Consider the following 18,696-nt stretch of genomic DNA (forward strand, 5'->3'; position numbering starts at 1 on the left):
CCATCCACAAAGGCCTGGATATGGATGTTCCTGTGGAGATAATTTTTGCTAACAACAGTTCAAAAAGATCCACTATCAACTTCTCAGGGCAACAAGAGATGGACAATAAATGCCAACCTTTCCAGCGACATTGTACATAAAGTTGTGGAAGCTTATGACTGTGTTGCTTCACAGGCATGCCACGATGATTATGTAGACGAACACGCACTCTACTACCAACCTCGCCATCTCCCACAGATAGAATAGAGAACCTCCCAGCAGCTTCATGGCTTGCTCCTTGTCAGGAATTATGTGGGGCTATCCCCTCCTGTGTCCTGCCTCTTATGAGCACTATGCATATGTTTCTCCTGCAACAAGATTAAGTGAATTAAGTAAAGGCTAATGTGCGATCTAGTGGTATCATCCTGTTAATGTGAAAGAGGTTGTAAGGTTCTGCTTGCAAGTAATTGCTGTTCAGTGTGTTGGCAAATGCAGTGTGAATCATTAGTTGTACAATTGAATTTTAGAAGGTAGACTGTGCTGGTGTCCAAGGAAAAAAAGGAAGAGTGGTCAATGTGTCACCTTGTCTGCCCTCATCACATATAATCATACAGCACAAGAGGCCATTAGGCCTATTGTGCCTGTGCTGGCTCTTTGAAAGAGCTATCCAATTAGGCCCACTCTCCTGCTCTTTCTCCATAGCCCTGGAGTTTTTTTTTGTTGCCCTTTTCAACCATATATACAATCCAAATCCCTTTTGAAAGTTTCTATTGAATCTGTTTCCACTACCCTTTCAGGCAGTGCATCCCAGATCATAACAACTAGGTGTGAAAAACAAAATCTTCTCATCTCTCCATTGGTTCTTTTGCAAGTTATCTTAAATCTGTCCTCTGGTTGCTTATCCTCTTGCCAATGAAAACAGTTTTTTTTTCTCCAATGGAAACATAACAACTTTTTCTTGTACTGATCTGCAGTTATGGGGGTGAGATTTGGCACTCAATGCAAGTACCAACTCCCTCCATGTGGCATAAAACACATTTTTCTTTTGCAGGTTCTTCCCAGGTTTCCTAGATTGATACCAGGAATGAGCAGGTTGTCTTATGAGGAAAGGTTGGACAGACTGGGCTTGTTTTCACTGGAGTTTAGAAGAGTGAGGGGAGATTTGATTGAAGTATATAAGATCCTTAACAGTCCTAACAAGGTGGATGTGGAAAGGGTGTTTCCTCTTGTGGGGGAATCCAGAACTAGGGGGGCACTGTTTTCAAATTAGGTGTCACCCTTTTAAGACAGAGATGAGGAGAATTTTTTTCTCTCAGGGAGTTGTGTGACTTTGGAACTCTCTGCTTCAGAAGGTGGTGGAGGTGGGGGTCATTGAATAATTTGAAGATGGGGTTAGATAGATTCTTGTTAGGCAAGGGAATCAAAGGATATCGGGGGCAGATGGGAGTGTGGAATTCGAGACACAAACATTTCAGCCATGATCTTATTGAATGGCGGAGTAGACCGAATGGCCTACTTCTGCTTCTAATTTGTATGTTCGTATGTGTGTTCATATGTTCCCATGGAGACCCAACTGTCTTTCTCCTCAAGGAGGGATTGGAAGTGGCTCTCATTAAAAATGTGCACTCTTCTTTTCCAGTATCCTTGCCCTTCTTTGATTGCCTGTGCCAGATCTTCCAGTAAAAAGCATTCTTGAACAGTGAGACAAAGATCACAGGAACCATCCGGTGCAATTATCTATTCATCTGTTGACCTCTCCCCAATTGTCTGTTGCTGTTGCAATCTTCAGCCAGACTTGGCATTTGAAAGATTTCACTCTAATTTTCAAACACAATAATAATACTGTCTTGCATTGAATATGAGAGTGCTGCCAATGAATACTTAAATGAGTTGACCACACACATTATTACAGATTCAGCTTTGTGTAGCATTGGTGGGCATACATCCTGATTCAAAGGCTTGGCACAATTGGCCGTGTGGAATTTTTGGGGTCCATGTATACAGACTGTAGGGCATTTAAGCCACCAAACTACTTTCAAACCATTCATGCTTAGAGTTGCTGTTGATTAAAACATTACCCGAGCACAAAAAGAAAGACTTGCATTTATATAGTGCCTTTCAGGACCTCAGGATGTCTCAAAGCGCTTTGCAGCCAATGAAGTACTTTTGAAGTGTAGTCACTGTTGCAATGTAGGAAACACAGCAACCAATTTGCGAACAGCAAGCGCCCAGGTATAAGACCAGATGATCTGATGATTGAGAGATAAATATTAGCCAATGAGACACGGCTGACACCACAAGGTGTGAAGGCCCACGTTTCTGAAAAGCAAAAATGACCATTTTAGGTTAAAAAAATATATAATTCCTTAATATATAATTCTGAGGTTTTGTTTGTACTCGCTCAGATAGGGGACCGGTGTGGTCTGCCCCGTTACTCACCGGTCCCTTGTTTAGGCGAATTCGCTCGAGCGTTTGAAGCTCGCGCCTGTTTGTGGGACGGTAACGGTCACGGCTCGCGGGCGGCGGGCGGGTAACGGTCACGGCTCGCGGGAGGGTAACGGTCGCCGGCTCGAGCGGACGGGAGACCCATCCCGTAATGGTGTGCTTTCCCCTCAGCACCGACATTAACGGTTGAACAGGTAAACCGGGACATTTCACTGGGGCCCAAGTTCACACAGTCATTACTCGGTTAGGGGAGCAAACGGAAGGGATGGGTAAGTGTATTTATCATCACTCTTAAAATTGTTGAGAGGGTTGGTCAAAGCCCAATACACCAACACGGCTGAAGAGAATAGATCATACAAATGTCATTAAGCATTAATTCTCTCTCCACAGATGCTACCTGAGTATTTCCAACACTTTTTTTCATACCAATCAACCAGTTGTGCTTCGGAAGGCTGTAGGTTGTTGGGGGAAGGGATGTCTGAGGGGGTTCTGGTGTCTTCGGAAAGGATGAGTTAGATTAGGAGACTGTCACAACCTTTATTTCAACACTATAGGGAGGAGGAAGAACCTTATATGATCTGTAGGAGCTTAGAAGGACCATGAGAGGAAGGTTCGTAGTAACATCGAGAAAATAGAGCAAGAAAATCAAGGTTGGCATGAAAGAGATACCTGATAAACTGAGAAAGAAAAACCAAAGAAACTGCAGATGGTGGAAATCTGAAATGAACTGAAAATATAGGAAACACTCAACAGGTGAGTCAGCATTTTATGGAGAAGAGCAAGGAAGGGTCACCTCCTGAAATTGCTATCTGTTCTCATTCACAGGTGTGAACTGACCTACTGAGAGTTTCCAGCTATTTCTCTTTTTGGTGAAAGAGATGTCAGTGACTAGAACTGAGAAAGGGAGCATTAGTTAGAGGACGAATATTTTCCTATACCCCGTCCTCAAGTGCGAGAGAAAAGCTAGAAGAGCTTTCCCACATATAGCAGTAGTATTCATGAAATTCTTCTGAGAGGTAGCTTTTAGGAATGGAGGGGATATGGAAGTTTCATTTGAGACACAGAAGCAGTGCACTCAAGAAACCCACCAGAGGTGATGAAATAGTGATATGTATACAGTCAGGAGGGAGTGGCCCTGGGAGTGTGTGACATTGACTCTGGATCACATGAAGTCTCATGGCATCAGGTCAAACATGGGCAAGGAAACCTCCTGCTGATTACCACCAACTGACCTCCCTTAGCTGATGAATTATTGCTACTCCATGTTGAACACCATTTGGAAGCAGCACTGAGGGTAGCAAAGGCACAGAATGTACTCTAGTTGGGGGACTGTAATATCCATCACCAAGAGTGGCTTGGTAGAACCACCTCTGACTGAGCTAGCTGGGTCCTGAAGGACATATCTGTCAGACTGGGCCTACAGCAGGCGGTGAGAGAAACAACAAGATGAAAAAATCTATTTGATCTCGGCCTCACCAATCTACTTGTCGCAGATGAATCTGTCCATGACAGAAGTGTAGGACTGACCACCGCACAGTCCTTGTGGCAACTATGTTCCATTTTCACACTGAGGATACCCTCCATCATGTTGTATGGCACAACTACTGTGCTAGATGGGATAGATTCAGAACAGATATAGTAGCTCAAAACTGGACATTCATGAGGCGCTGTGGGCCATCAGCAGCAGCAGCAGAATTGTATTCAACTACATTCTGTAATCTCATGGCCCTGTATATCCCCCACTATACCATCAAGCAAGGTGCCCAACCCTGATTCAATGAGGAGTGTAGAAGAGCATGGCAGGGGCAGCACCAGGCATACCTAAAAATGAGATGCCAACCTGCTGAGGCTACAACACAGGACTACCATGCAGGCTAAACAGAGGAAGTAGTATACTATAGGGATTACGAGGCCAGAATTTATTGCTCTTGAGAAGGTGTTGGTGAGCCGTCCTTTTCAACCGTTGTAGTCCATGTGGTGAAGGTGCTCCGACAGTGCTGTTAGGAATGGAGTTTCAGGATTTTAACCCAGCAACAATGAAGGACCAGCAACATATTTCCAAGGCAGGATGGTGTGTGTCTTGGAGGGGAGCTTGCATGGTGTTCCCATGCACCTGCTGTTGTTTCTAGGGGGTAAAGGTTGGGGTATGGGATGTGCTGTTGAGGAAACCATAGTGACCTGCTACAGTGCATCTTGTAGATGGTGCACCGGTGGTGGAGGGAATGAATGTTTGTTTAGATGGTGGATGGGGTGCTAATCAAGCATGTTGCTTTGTCTTGGATGGCATTGAGATTCTTGAGTGTCATTGGAGCTGCACTCATCCAGGCAAGAGGGGAATATTTCATCACACTCCTGACTTGTGCCTTATAGATGGTGGACAGGCTTTGAGGAGTCAGGTGGTGAGTTTCTTGCTGCAGAATTTCCAGCCTCTGATCTTGTAGCCACAGTATGTGGCTGGTCCACTTAGGTTTCGGGTCAGCGGTGATCCCCGGATGTTGATTGTGGGGAATTTGATAATGGCAATCCTGTTGAATGCCAAGGGAAGGGGGTAGACTCTCTCTCTTATTGGAGATGATCATTGCCTGGTACTTGTGTGGCATGACTATTACTTGCCACTTATCAGCACAAGCCTGAATCTTGTCCAGGTCTTATTGCATGTGGGCACAGACTACTTCATTATCTGCGGAGTTGTGAATGGAATTAACTACTGTGTAACCATCAGTGAACATCCCCACTTCAGACCTTATTATGGAGGGAAAGTCATTGATGAAGCAGCTGAAGATGGTTGTGCTTAGGCCACTGCCCTGAGGAACTCCTGCAGTGATGTCCTGGGGCAGAGACAATTTGGCTCCATTGAGAAGGCTAAAGAAAGAAAAAAGACTTGCATTTAAATCGTGCCTTTCATGACGTTAGGATGTCCCAAAGAGCTTGGCAGCTGATGAAGTACTTTTGAAGTGCGGTAAGTGTTGTAATATAGGAAAGGATAGGGAGGAATCATGTGACAAAGGCCTGGACTAATAATCAAGTGAATGTGAGTTCAAATTCCACCATGGCAATTTGAGAATTTGAATTTAGTTTTAAAAATCTATAAATAAAAAATCTGGTATCCATTAAAGCGACCATGAAGCTGTCTGATTGTTGTAAAAACCCAACTTGTTCTCTGCTGTAGGCAGAGTAGAAACAGGCATTTAACAATTCAAACATAGAGTGGTGGGAAGATACAATCACAGATGTTAGAGAGGCAAGAAGGATACAGATAAGGGCATTAGAGGACAGGGGGATACAAAGTGGACTGTTTGAGGAGGGGGCATGACGGTGGCAGTTTTGGGAAGGTGAAGCAATGAAATGTGAGGAAAAGTAACAATTTATAATGTCAGCAGGCGTTGGGCAAAGGAAAGATAGTTGTTTGGTGGCAGTGGCATTGAGGGTGCAGAAGGTAAGTTTTCATACAGGAGATTAGTTTATGAGCAAGGGAAGATGGGAGAGATGCTACAGTATGGTATCAAGTTGGGGCTGAAGTATGGGGAGAGGTGAGAGTGGGAATTGGCTTATGGAGGAGGCTGAGATAGCTGAGTAGATTCTTCTGGTCCATGAGACATACATGAAAGAGATGCTCCTAGTGATGTTGGAGGAATACGGGAAGGATGTCTTAGGAGGCAGTTTGTGAACAAGAGGGTAGTTTGTGATTATACTTGCCTTTCATGATAATCCCAGAGAACTATAAGGATTTGAACAGAAATTGAGATGCACCATTTCTTAAGGTAGCCCAACCAGATGTGGCAGTGAATGACCAGGCCAATCAAGTACTGTGTCCTCAATTTTGAGCTGAAGGAAGCAGAGATAGGTGTCATAGTGGAGGACTTTGTGGGCATGAAATTATCAAAGGCAGAAACAAGGGAATTGTTGAATAGATCAACAGTGGCATCAATGTTGGGGCAGTGGGAGGGCCATTATTCATTATCATATGGTTTTTGTATTCATATTATGGTCAGGCTGATGGTAATATACCCAGACCTTTTACCGTGAATTGTGCTGCTCAGTGTGCCACTTGTGAGGAGTTCCCAGGAATATCTGTTTCCTCAAGGAGAGCTCAAATACATGTTTGCCAGTTATGTCTTTCAAATATTATCTGTTTCCTTTTTAAATTATGATATAATCTCTGCCTCAATAGCCTTCCTCTTTGTCCTTTGAATGATAATCCTGAGTTTATGCCTCCTTGTTACCAATTTGCTAACTGGTGGAATCGTATTGATTGAAGTTATCATCAACTGGGTGAAAGAAACATGCTGTTAACCAATAAAAAGCTTTGATAATACAATAAGAAGATGTAAGGACAGACCTAGGACTGGAAATGAAACTTGTAGGCTGACAAAAACAGGACTGGTGGTCAGGATGTGATCTGTAATTTGACTTTTGTACACTCCTCTCTCCAGTCAGTTTAATTCCTTGTTGAATTTGTTTAGGTTAGTTTTTCAAATGCTTCAACTGAGTCAGCATTCACTATGTTAAGTGGCAATCTTTTTCATAAGTAAACAATATTAAGTGAAAGAAATAACATCTCAAATTATACTGAGAGTATAACTTAAGAGTATGATACGTATTGGTGAACCATCACACTTAAAACCTAAGAATGAAAATAGCCATCTTACAAACTAAAAAGTATAACTAGTTTTGGATTTTTATTAGGTAACAAGGTGGAGTTTAAGTAATCTAAGTTTACAGACCAGATGATGACTGGAAAAGAATAGATTTGTTTTGTGGTTTAGGGCATTATGTGGGTCTGTTACCTTCTTGTAACAAGTTAACAAAAACAATTTACACTGATGTAACTTATTTAGCTGCTGTGGTTGTTAATGTTACAAAGTACCTGGGGGGGGGGGGGTAGGTGTGGTGGGTGGTGGGAGTTGGTGGTGGTGGATAGGGGGTAGTAGCTGATGTTGACAAATGGTAAGCAGTAGAAATGTCAAATTCTGCAAATCCTCAACCAATTTAAAATTTCACGTGAGGTTCATACTGAATTCTGAGAAGTCAAATAAACAACATTTTCATAGAATCATAGGAACTTACCATATAGAAAGAGGCTATTCGGCCCACTGTGACTGTGCCGTCTGACAAGTGGTGCAGCGGTTAGCACCGCAGCCTCACAGCTCCAGTGACCTGGGTTCAGTTCTGGGTAGTACCCGTGTGGAGTTTGCAAGTCCTCCCTGTGACTGTGTGGGTTTCTGCTAAAGACTTGCCAGTTGATAGGTAAATTGGCCATTGTAAATTACCCCTAGTGTAGGTAGGTGGTAGGAGAATGGTGGGGATGTGGTAGGGAATATGGGATTCATGTAGGATTAGTATAAGTGGGTGGTTGTTGGTTGGCACAGACTTGGTGGGCCAAAGGGCCTGTTTCAGTGCTTTATCTCTAAATTAAAAACAAGTAGCCATCCAGCCTAATCTCACTTTCCATCTCTTGTTGGTTATGGCACTTCCAGTGCATATCCAAGTACTTTTAAAACATTGTCTCTGCCTCTACCACCCTTTCAGGCAGTGAGTTCCAGATGCCCGCCACACTCTGGGTGAATAAATTTCCCCTTAAATCTCCTCTAAACTTTCCATCTCTTACATAAATCCATGCCCCCAGTTATGGAACCCTCAATCATGGGGAATAGGGCCTTCCTATCCACTCCATCTAAATCCCTCATAATTTTATACATTTCAATTAGGTCTCCCCTCGGCCTCCTCTGTTCCAAAGATAACAACTCTAACCTATCCAATCTTTCCTCATAACCAAAATTCTCCAGTCTGGGCAACATCCTCATAAGTCTACTCTGTACCCCTTCTAGTGCAGTCACATCTTTCCTATAGTGCAGTCACCAGAACTGCATGCAATACTCCAGCTATGGCTTAACTAGTTTTTTATACGGTTCCAGCATAACCTCCTCGCTCTTATATTTTATGCCTCAGCTAATAAAGGCAAGTATCCTGTATCCTTTTTGACCACCTTATCTACCTGTCCAGTCACCTTCAGGGATTTGTGGACATGCACTCCAAGGTCCCTCTATTTCCCTACACTTCTCAGTAACCTACCATTTACTATGTATTCCCTTGCCTTGTTACCCTTCCCCAAATGCATGATCTCACAATTCTCTGGTTTGAATTAAGGGCCTGCTACCCGACCCGAACCCAACGACATGTGTCGGGTTCGGGTCTGGTCGGGTCGCTCTTCCAGGTCCAGCTTTCAGGCTTGGGCTGGGTCCGGGTCCGGGTCCGGGTCCGGGTCCGGGTCCGGGTCCGGGTTGGACACACAGTATTAATTGGACTTTAAAGGTTGTTTAAAAAGAAACGGATTCGGAATCGGAAGGTAGTTAAAGTGAACTTTCTGGTGGTCAATTCGGGCTCGGGTCGTGTCGGGTCGGGCGCGGGAAAAAATGGAGGGGCTCGGGCCAGGTCGGGCTCGGGTCCGATGTGGTTCTGTCAGATTCGGGTTGGTTTTTTTTCTCCTGACCGGAGCAGACCTTTAGTTTGAATTCCCTTTGCCACTGTTCCACCCACCTGACTAGTCCGTTGATATCTTCCTGCTGTCTACAGCTTTTTTCTTCATTATCAACCACATGGCCAATTTATGTATCATCTGCAGACTTCTTAATCATACTCCCTACATTCAAGTCCAAATCATTGATATATACCACAAAAAACATGGGTCCTAGTACTGAGCCCTGCAGAACCCCACTGGAAATAGCCTTCTGGTCACAAAAACACCCACTGACCCTTTGCTTCCTGCCTCTGAGCCAATTTTGGATCCAAGTTGCCACTTTTCTTTGGATCCCATGGGCTTTTACTTTTGTGACCAGTCTCCCATATAGGACCTTATCAAAAGCCTTGCTAAAATCCATATAGATTGCATCAAATACACTACTCTCATCAACCCTCCTTGTTACCACCTCAAAAAATTCAATCATGTTAGTCAGACATGACCTTCCTTTAACAAATCCGCGCTGTCTTTGATTAATGCATGTCTTTCTAAATGAAGATTATCATCAAAAGAGAACAGGACAATTATCTGAAGTGAAAAAATTTGCTGGGCTATGGGGAAAAAGCAGGGGATTGGGACTAGGTGAGTTGCTGTTGCAGAGACCTGGCACAGATATGACCGGCCGAATGGCCTCCTTCTGTGCTATAACCATTCTATGTTACTATGTCCCTCAGAAACTTTTCTAATAATTTTCCCACCACCGAGATTTAGCTGATTGGCCTGTAATTACTTGGTCTATTCCCTTTCTTTTTAAACAACTTTTCCTGTTGACGTAGTAAAAAAAGAGCATGAGCTGTGCATTTCAAATTCATCACACCAAATAGTGATTATGCAGCAATCATGTATTATGATTTGTACTTATATTTTTGCTTTGCATTTTATTTTCATTTCTTGTGAAAATGTGTTTTAAACACAGAAACATAGAAAATAGGAGCAGGATTAGGCCACTCGGCCCTTCGGGTCTGCTCCGCCATTCACGAAAGATCATGGCTGATCGTCTAATTCAGTACCCTGTTCCCACTTTCTTCCCTTCTCCCCATATCCCTTGATCCCTTTGGCATTAAGAAATATATCTATCTCCTTCTTGAATATATTTAATGACTAGGCCTCCACTGCCTTCTGCGGTAGAGAATTCCACAGGTTCACCACCCTCTGAGTGGAGAAATTTCTCTTCATCTCGGTTCTAAATGGCATACCCTGTATCCTGAGACTGTGACCCCTGGTTCTGGACTCCCCAGCCATCAGGAACATCCTCCCTGCATTTAGCCTGTCTAGTCCTGTTAGAATTGTATAGGTTTCTATGAGATCCCCTCTCATTCTTCTAAACTCTAGTGAATATAGGCCTAGTCGACCCAATCTCTCCTCATACATCAATCCTGCCATCCTAGGAATCAGCCTAGTAAATCTTCTTTGCCCTCCCTCCAAGGCAAGGACATCCTTCCTCAGATAAGACCAAAACTGCACACAATACTCCAGATGTGGTCTCACCAAGGCCCTGTATAACTGCAGTAAGACATCCTTGCTCCTGTACTCAAATCCTCTTACAATGAAGGCCAACATACCATTTGCCTTCCTAATTGCTTGCTGCACCTGAACGCTTGCTTTCAACAACTGGTGTACAGGTTCACCCAGGTCTCGTTGCACCTCCCCCTTTCCCAATCTATCACCATTCAGATAATAATTTGCCTTTCTGTTTTTACAACCAAAGTGAATAACCTCACATTTATCCACATTATACTGCATCTGCCATGCATTTGCCCACTCATTCAACTTGTCCAAATTACATTGGAGCCTCTTTGCAAAAGTCTTTCCCCCCCCCATCTCCTTCCTTTTCCTGGATACATTGATTATTTGCTTGACAAGAGGGCTACACTTCCCCAAATGCTAGTGCTCTCTGTTCTCATCTAAGCTGAGCGGCACAGTGGCACAGTAGTTAGCAGCCTCACAGCTCCAGGGACCTGGGTTCGATTCTGGGTACTGCCTGTGCAGAGTTTGCAAGTTCTCCATGTGACTGTGTGGGTTTTCACTGGGTGCTCCGGTTTCCTCCTACAGCTAAAGACTTGCAGGTTGATAGGTAAATTGGCCATTGTAAATTGCCCCTAGTGTATGTAGGTGGTAGGGAATATGGGATTACTGCAGGGTTAGTATAAATGGGCGGTTGTTGGTCAGCACAGACACGGTGGACCGAAGGGCCTGTTTCAGTGCTGTATCTCTAAAATAAAAAAAAATTCATGTGCAAGCTTTGACAATTAATAATGGCAGTTAATTTCTTTGTGAGAGAAAATTATAGCCAAATCCCATTTGGCCTCATCAGATATCAACAGAGTTGCGATTCCAGCAGAGGTAACTGGATAGCAACCAGGAGTGAGAATCCTGGCTGATTTTACCATGCCTGATCCAGGGTTATGAAATATTGTTGCCCTAATTTTTACCTAACCAACCTGGTGAGAATAGGGCAGGTTGGGGTTGAACATCTGTCTACATCCCACTCAGTTTTACTCTCCTATTGTTTTCAATAGAGAATAAAGTCAGACAGTGGTGTAAAATGGGTGTCAAACTTGAATCAACCCCATTGCCACTGGTGAGTAATTACAATCGAGGCGAGAAAGCAGATCTTGACTGAGATGAACAAACTAAGCACAGTCTTGCAACTACTCCATAGAGTTATGAAGTTTATGAATATTTTATTTTGATTTAACTTTGCTAGAAAAATACATTTATTTTTAAGTACTAGTTGTATTCTGTGGCATTGCACATGGGGTGTTGAGACCATGTGTAGTCTTTAGGTGAATTGGGTTTAAAGGACAAGGGATAATAGACCAGGGCTAGCAAACATAATTCAATAACAATTTTAAGTCATGGGGAGAATCTTTGAACCTCTTATTGTTTACTTTTAACTGTTTCTTGCCTGAAAAATGGATGATTGGCAGTTGTGTAACGTGCACTCACTTCCTCTTTTGAATCAACTTTCGGCAGACCTTTAAATGGGTGCCTAGCATTTCTGCCAAAAAGAGACTGGAAACTCCTTGAATATGCAAATTGGGGTCTTATACTAATTGTAAGGCATATATTGCAACTTTCAGGGAGAACTGGGCAAAGGAGCACAACAAATGCCTGTCCTACGTTCCCCAACCATTGAGAGGCCTATCCATTGTCCTCAAATAGAAATTGCATTGTCTAGAGCAAAGGAGTTTCTGTGCAATAAAGGCTGACAAGCTGGGAGCTGCAAAATTGAGGTGCTACAACATCATTACTGTCAAGAGCATTTAATTACAGCATGATAAGTTTACGTAGGCAGGTTCCATTTTAAATATGAAAAGGTATTTCTAATGGGGAAAAAGTTGACTTAAGTGTGACAATAGGACATACAGTTTTGTAGGCAGGAGTGCATGTAAGATTTTTAATACCTAGATTTTTAAGGATATTCATATGTAACTTATGCTCTACATATTTTATTTAGAGCTGTGATGTTTTGCTGTAACCTTCCTTGGATCAGAGCAACACAACTTTCAGTCAAAGGATTCTTACTGATTTGATACTTTGGGCACGTGGTTCCACTTACTGGACAGTACAGACATAAGAGTCACAGGCAACAGTGCAGAAGACTAGCAAGGAAGATGGCGAATACTGGAATGAAATTTTATGAATTGTCTGCAGAACTTCTCAATGGTGAAATCTTCAGTTTCTCCAATCTCGAAGGAAAGGTGGTGTTGATTGAAAATGTTGCATCCTTATGAGGCACAACTATCAGGGATTACCACCAGATGAATGAGCTCCAGAGCCGCTACGGCAACCAGGGGTTTGTAGTTCTGGGTTTTCCCTGCAACCAGTTTGGTTACCAGGTAAACCCAACATTTTTCAGGAAAAACAAAGTACTTTGATGTCTTTTCCCCCAAAACATTTCTCCACTTATTTTAATTGACTTGAGTTCTCTTGTGGAAACCTCAAACTATTTTAAATAAATTAGTGGCTTAAGTTATAGCAGCCCTGACTAATTTACATATATTCAGTAACAATTTGACATTTACAAACTACAGTAAATTAATAAACATTTGATAAAATGAATCATTAAGATGTTATCATGCTTGATAAAGCAATTTAAATGCAAATGTTTTTGAGTTACACATTTAAGAAAAAATAATATACTTTCAGATTTTTAAGGCAACAATATCATTTTAAGGAGCTTCTCTTCAGTCTCCTTTTTCATTTATCATATATTTTGTAATGACTGTTGTTAACCTTAGATAAGTTCAGGGTTTTGTTTGGTTATCATTTGAGTAAAAAGGTGCAATGTAGTAAGATTAGATCACTGCTCATTTTAACCCTAGTAGTACTATGGGAACTAGGTAAGCTTACACAAAAAACCATGACCAGTTGAGTTATAGTAGCATGATGAACTCAACATCTGATACTTTGAAAGAAATACTTGCATTTATCTAACATCTCACCATGTCTCGCGGAAACATCTCAAAGCGTGTCACATACAGATTACTTGGAAGTGCTGTTATTGTAGCAACTATGTTGTAGTGGTGATCTGCCCAAGGGCAGGTCATCTGCTCATTTCTCCACGCTTTACGGTCCTGCTCTTTCCTCTTCAGTTGCTTGTAAGAGCCTCCCATTTTTTAACTTTCATGAGAAATGAGCAATATGACTAGGGGAAAAGTACACGAGGTGGTTTCCCGTTGTCTTCTTCATGTGTGCTTTAAAGGAAACAAAGTCCTTTTCCTGAAGGATCCTGTAAGCAGCCGTTGTCCCTTGATGTTCTCACTCTTCTGCCATCACTACTGAAAATTTGCTGGTTCTGCCGTTAGCCATGACTCATAACCCTGAACATAGGACCCTCACCTGGTCCTGCAGCGACTTGCAAAAGGGCAGGGACGACTACCCCCTGAGGTCTCCAATGACCCTGCTACCCTAGTAGCAACTTTAGTAGTTTTTAAAAAGCTCATTTGAATTTAGAAACTAATTTGCACTCTTCAGGTCAATCAGCATCTGTGTGGAGATTAGGCAATGGACGTTTCAGGTTGGTCCCCTAATTTCTGAAGAAGGGTGCAATTCAGAAAAGGATGATGATTGGCCTGTTGTGTGTTTCCACAAAATGGGCCTGTGGCTTGTCCAAAAAAAAAGCTGTAAATCAATACTCCATGTACTTGACCTTGCTTTACATTGATTTTGTAGGAAAATATCTACAATGAGGAGATTCTTAATTCCTTGAAATATGTCCGTCCAGGCAATGGCTTTGAACCAAATTTTGCTTTGTCGAAAAAGATTGATGTAAATGGAGAAGACCAGAATCCAGTCTTCACTTTTCTGAAACAGAAGATGCCTGCAGCTTATGATGATCCTGACGCCTTCATGGGTGATTCTAAGTTCATAGACTGGAAGCCAGTACGTCGGTCCGATATTGGCTGGAATTTCGAAAAATTCCTTATTGGACCGGATGGGGAGCCATATAGGCGATACAGCAAAAATTTCCTCACCATTGACATTGAAGATGACATCAAAGCTCTTCTTCCAACGGAGGAATGATTGGGTGATGCTACTGATGTTTAAGTTAAAATTTAGTGTTAAATATTCATTGTTAGGCATTACACTATATGATGGTGCATTTTTAAAGCTTAGCCAAGAGTATATGATAAGCTTTAAAATTTTAAGGAACTACAGCAACCACATGTATGCAAAAATTAGATTCACCACATTATCTATAGTGATAATCTAATAAGTCTGTTCCTTCTGTTAGAATTTCTTCTGTTGTATATGGAAATATACAGAACCTGTCCATGCCCCAAAAGAAGTTTTCTCAGTCAGTGAGATCTTAATTTCTCTACTGAATGAGCCAAACTGATTTTCTGATGTTAGGCATTTTACTAAATGATGGTGCTTTTTTTAAGGTCTACTGAAAAGTACTTAATGTAGCCTGTAAAAGTCTAACTTGACATAGAAACTAACTTGTTACTATCTAATTTAAAGGAGGCTCTTCTAATAAATCTGTTTTGATGAAAAACTGTGTTTCACTCTAATTTTATTATAGAGACTTAAACCATGTATGACGGGCAGATAGCTTTTCATAAGATTGCCCACCAACTTTCATTTCTTGCATTATCTTTCTACTACCACTTAATGCATCAACTAATCTGAGTCTGGTAAAAGGTATTACATCTCGTTACTGGGAAATAACACTACATAAATGCCCACATGTTCAGCTAACTCCATTCCACTAAAAAAACTATTCTCAGCATCTAGTTTATATGTTATAACTCTGCACCACTTTTTCAAATGGATCTTATGGCCTAAAATTTGAGTACATTCATCATTGTTTTTAAAGCAGGCAAAATATGCTGTCATTACTTAAATTGAAAATTGCATTTTCTTACATCATATATCTGCCTATCATTTGGTTTAACAGGCTACAACATAGCTTATAACAGTGTCTTGGGGGTCATCCGGTGGGAGTTGACATCGGTCACTGTATGTAAAATTGGAAGTCAAAGTTCATGTTTAGGGATTGTCAAAAAATTATTTTTATGGTTTGCTGCTGATAAATTCCTGATTTTGTCCTGAATTTAGAGAAACCCTGAAATTTCCCTAAACTTTATCATCAGATTGGGAGATGTTTGCCCATTGTATTTATGACATCATCATAGAGATTTACTGCTGCATATGCTATAAACACAGATGTGACACGGCATTTTTCTGGACCTGAATTTTCAGCAGAAAAAGAAACAAAGTTGTTCAATTTGTGTTTTTTGAGGGGATCTGGATCTTCTTTAGGTATATTCTTCACATTGCAGTAAATTTAAGTCCTAATGGCACCAAGGCACTGTTTAATAAAAGTAATATTTCAATTATTCCCCTGCGCACAATCTCATAGGATCATGGAATGGTACAGCACAGAAGCAGGCCATTTGGCCCCTCGAGTCTGTGCTGGCTGTTTTGAAGAGCAATCCAGTTAGTCCCACTCCTTGGCTCTTTCCCTATATCCCTGCAATTTTTTCTTCTTGAAGTATTTATCTAATCCCCTTTTGAGAGGTACTATTGAATCTGTTTCCACCACCCTAATCCTAACGACTCATTGCATAAAAAAAGTATTTTCTCATTTTGCTCTGGTTCTTTTGCCAATCACCTAAAGCTTTGCCCTCTTTTGTTTTGCTGAATGGCTGGAGGAAGCAAATTCAATAGTAACATTCAAAAGGAAATTGGATAAATACTTCAAGGGAATGGAGTATAAGGAACTCCAACCATCAAATACTTGGATTTAACGGAGAGGGAAACAGAGTTAACGTTTCAGGCCGATGACCTTTCTTAAGGTCAAAATTTCACAGATCGGAAGCATTAACTCTATTTCTCTCTCCACAGATAATAGCAAAAACTGTCACTGACAACACAAGCCCTTTTTTATTTATAGTGTTTTCACTTCCTGAGGTAGTGACAGTTTGATCTGGAATGTGCTGCCTGAAAGGGTAATAGAAAAAAGGTTCAACAACAACTTTCAAAAGGGAATTGGATAAATACTTGAAGGGGTGAAATTTTTCAGGGCTATGGGGAAAGGGCAGTGGGGAGTGGGAGCTATGGCTCAGGTAGTACCAATATTGCTTTTGAGTCAGAAGGTCCTGACCACAAAAGTCAAGGCTGACACCTCAGTGCCAGTACTGTGGGAGGGCTGCACTATTAGAGGTGCAATCTTTGAATGAGATGTTAAACTGAGGCCCTGTCTGCTCTCAAGCAAACGTAAAACATTCCATGGCACTATTCCAAAGAGGGAGTTCTTCCTAGTGTCCTGGCCAATATTTATCCCTCAATCAACATCACAAAACAGATTATCTGTTCATTATCTGTTTGTGGGAGCTTGCTGTGCATAAATTGGCTGCTGCATTTCCGAGTGACTACATGTCAAAAAGTACTTTGTTGTCTGTAAAGCGCGTTAACACATTCTGTGGTCGTGGAAGGCACTATATAAATGCAAGTCTAATTGGAAACCTCTTTCAAAGAGATGTGAATGGTCTCCCGTGCTCAATGGGTTTGTCCGTTACTCAGGATGGACTCGCTCGAGCATTCAAAGCCTGTGAGCGTGCCTTTATTGAGCTCCAACTTAGCTGAATGGTGCTCACAAGCAGTAGCAATGGCCACAGCCTAACATTTGCACATGAGCACAGAGATTCTTGCTCAAGCACAGTGTGCTAACAGGCGCAAGCTGGCAGTGAAGCCCATCACATAATAGATGTTGCACTGGTAAATAAGAGGCCAATCTTCCCCATAGCACTAGTGCACCAAACTCACATGGTCATCAATCAGATAGGGGAGAAACCGATGGGATGGGGGAAGTTTATCGTGCTTTTTAAAACTGCTGAGTGACAGAAGAATAATATGATAGCAAGGCTGAAAAGAATAGGAACAAAATCAATGTCAAGCTTAAGAAGCCTCGTAGGAGGAAACAAGTCCAAAGGTTTTGGTTTAGATTGGCAAGGGCCATGGCATTAGGACACCAGCACTACTGGAATTTAACCAGCAGACTCTACACAGCTTACCAACAACTGTTAAATTCCCATTGCTTGCCCAATTCAAACAACCTTATTCATTAGGACATTAGCTCATTGGATTAATTGGAGCTAAGTGCAAAAAAATTTATATTTCCTAATGCCTCATAGAACCTTTACGCATCGTGCATGTCAGCCTGTATCTGATTTCTTCTGCTGTGTTACTCAACCAGTTTACCGGCAACTTTAGTATTGCTGAAAATAGAGACATGTTGTTGAAGCGTTTTGTCTTGCACTCATTAGGACAATCTGCAAGAATACCAATGGACGGTAAATAACTTTATACTGTATGAGAAGAAAGTGCTGATTGGTTGGCAAGTGAACTCTCATTGGTTGAGGTGTCATGGAGAAAACTAGTTTATGGTGACTGACTGTTAACAGTCCTGATGAGTGCAAGATGAAAAGCTTTGACAATATGTCTCTATTTTCAGTAATGCTCAAGTTCTGTACTACCAAATGGCTTTCAACTTTGTTTGAAACTCATTGCATCCATTGCTAAATACAGCCTTTTGATGTTGATGACCGATCTTTCAATTATAGTTGTTGAGTGTTTCTCAGAGCAATTTAGTGATTTCCATGTCATTCTAATCATACCATACTTTGGGTTTTCTGATTTTTAGCCATAGGGTCTTACTGGCTGCAGAGTATAAGGCATCCCAGAAGTTTTTCCAGTCTCTTTCACTGTTGCTAGAAGTTGTTTGACAGTACCAAGATGTTCAGCCTGTTCTGCTGCTTTAGGTTTGGTGACATTTATTCTGGCAGGGGGTTTCACCTAGTGGACTTAAAAATGGAGTAATCTAGAGATCAAGTTTTGATTGGATGAGTCTGTGGTCTGTCCAATACTGAGCTCCTCATAGCTTGCGTGATCACATTTGACATTCCTTTAATCAATTAGCTGCCAATGATAGCATCGAGGTGCATTTGTAATTTTGTATTTGGTTGTATACCTCAAGAGTATGTTGGTAATGGCCAGATGATGTTCTGCATGCATCCTTACAAGCAGTGTTCCATCTCTGTTACACTTCCCTAAATCACATTCTAAGCTTTTAGATTCAAGACAAAACCTAGTGTATTTATTGATGATTACTGTGGGATTTTTTTGGGATGGGGCAGTAGAAAAGACGTAATTAACAAGAGCCAGGATTGTCTAATTCTATTCCCAGGAGTCATATGTCAACTTTAAGTTATGATATGATACTTGGCACTGAACCAGATTGCACA

At 41.7% G+C, this 18,696-nt stretch overlaps 1 pseudogene; it reads left to right on the plus strand.

Moving 5' to 3' along the window:
* Positions 1 to 12,558: 12,558 nt before the first annotated feature.
* Positions 12,559 to 14,470, plus strand: LOC137380416 (glutathione peroxidase 2-like; annotated as a pseudogene).
* The last annotated feature ends 4,226 nt before the right edge of the window (positions 14,471 to 18,696 follow it).

This window comes from Heterodontus francisci, chromosome 19 (assembly GCF_036365525.1).
Source record: "Heterodontus francisci isolate sHetFra1 chromosome 19, sHetFra1.hap1, whole genome shotgun sequence".
NCBI classification, from domain to species: domain Eukaryota; kingdom Metazoa; phylum Chordata; class Chondrichthyes; order Heterodontiformes; family Heterodontidae; genus Heterodontus; species Heterodontus francisci.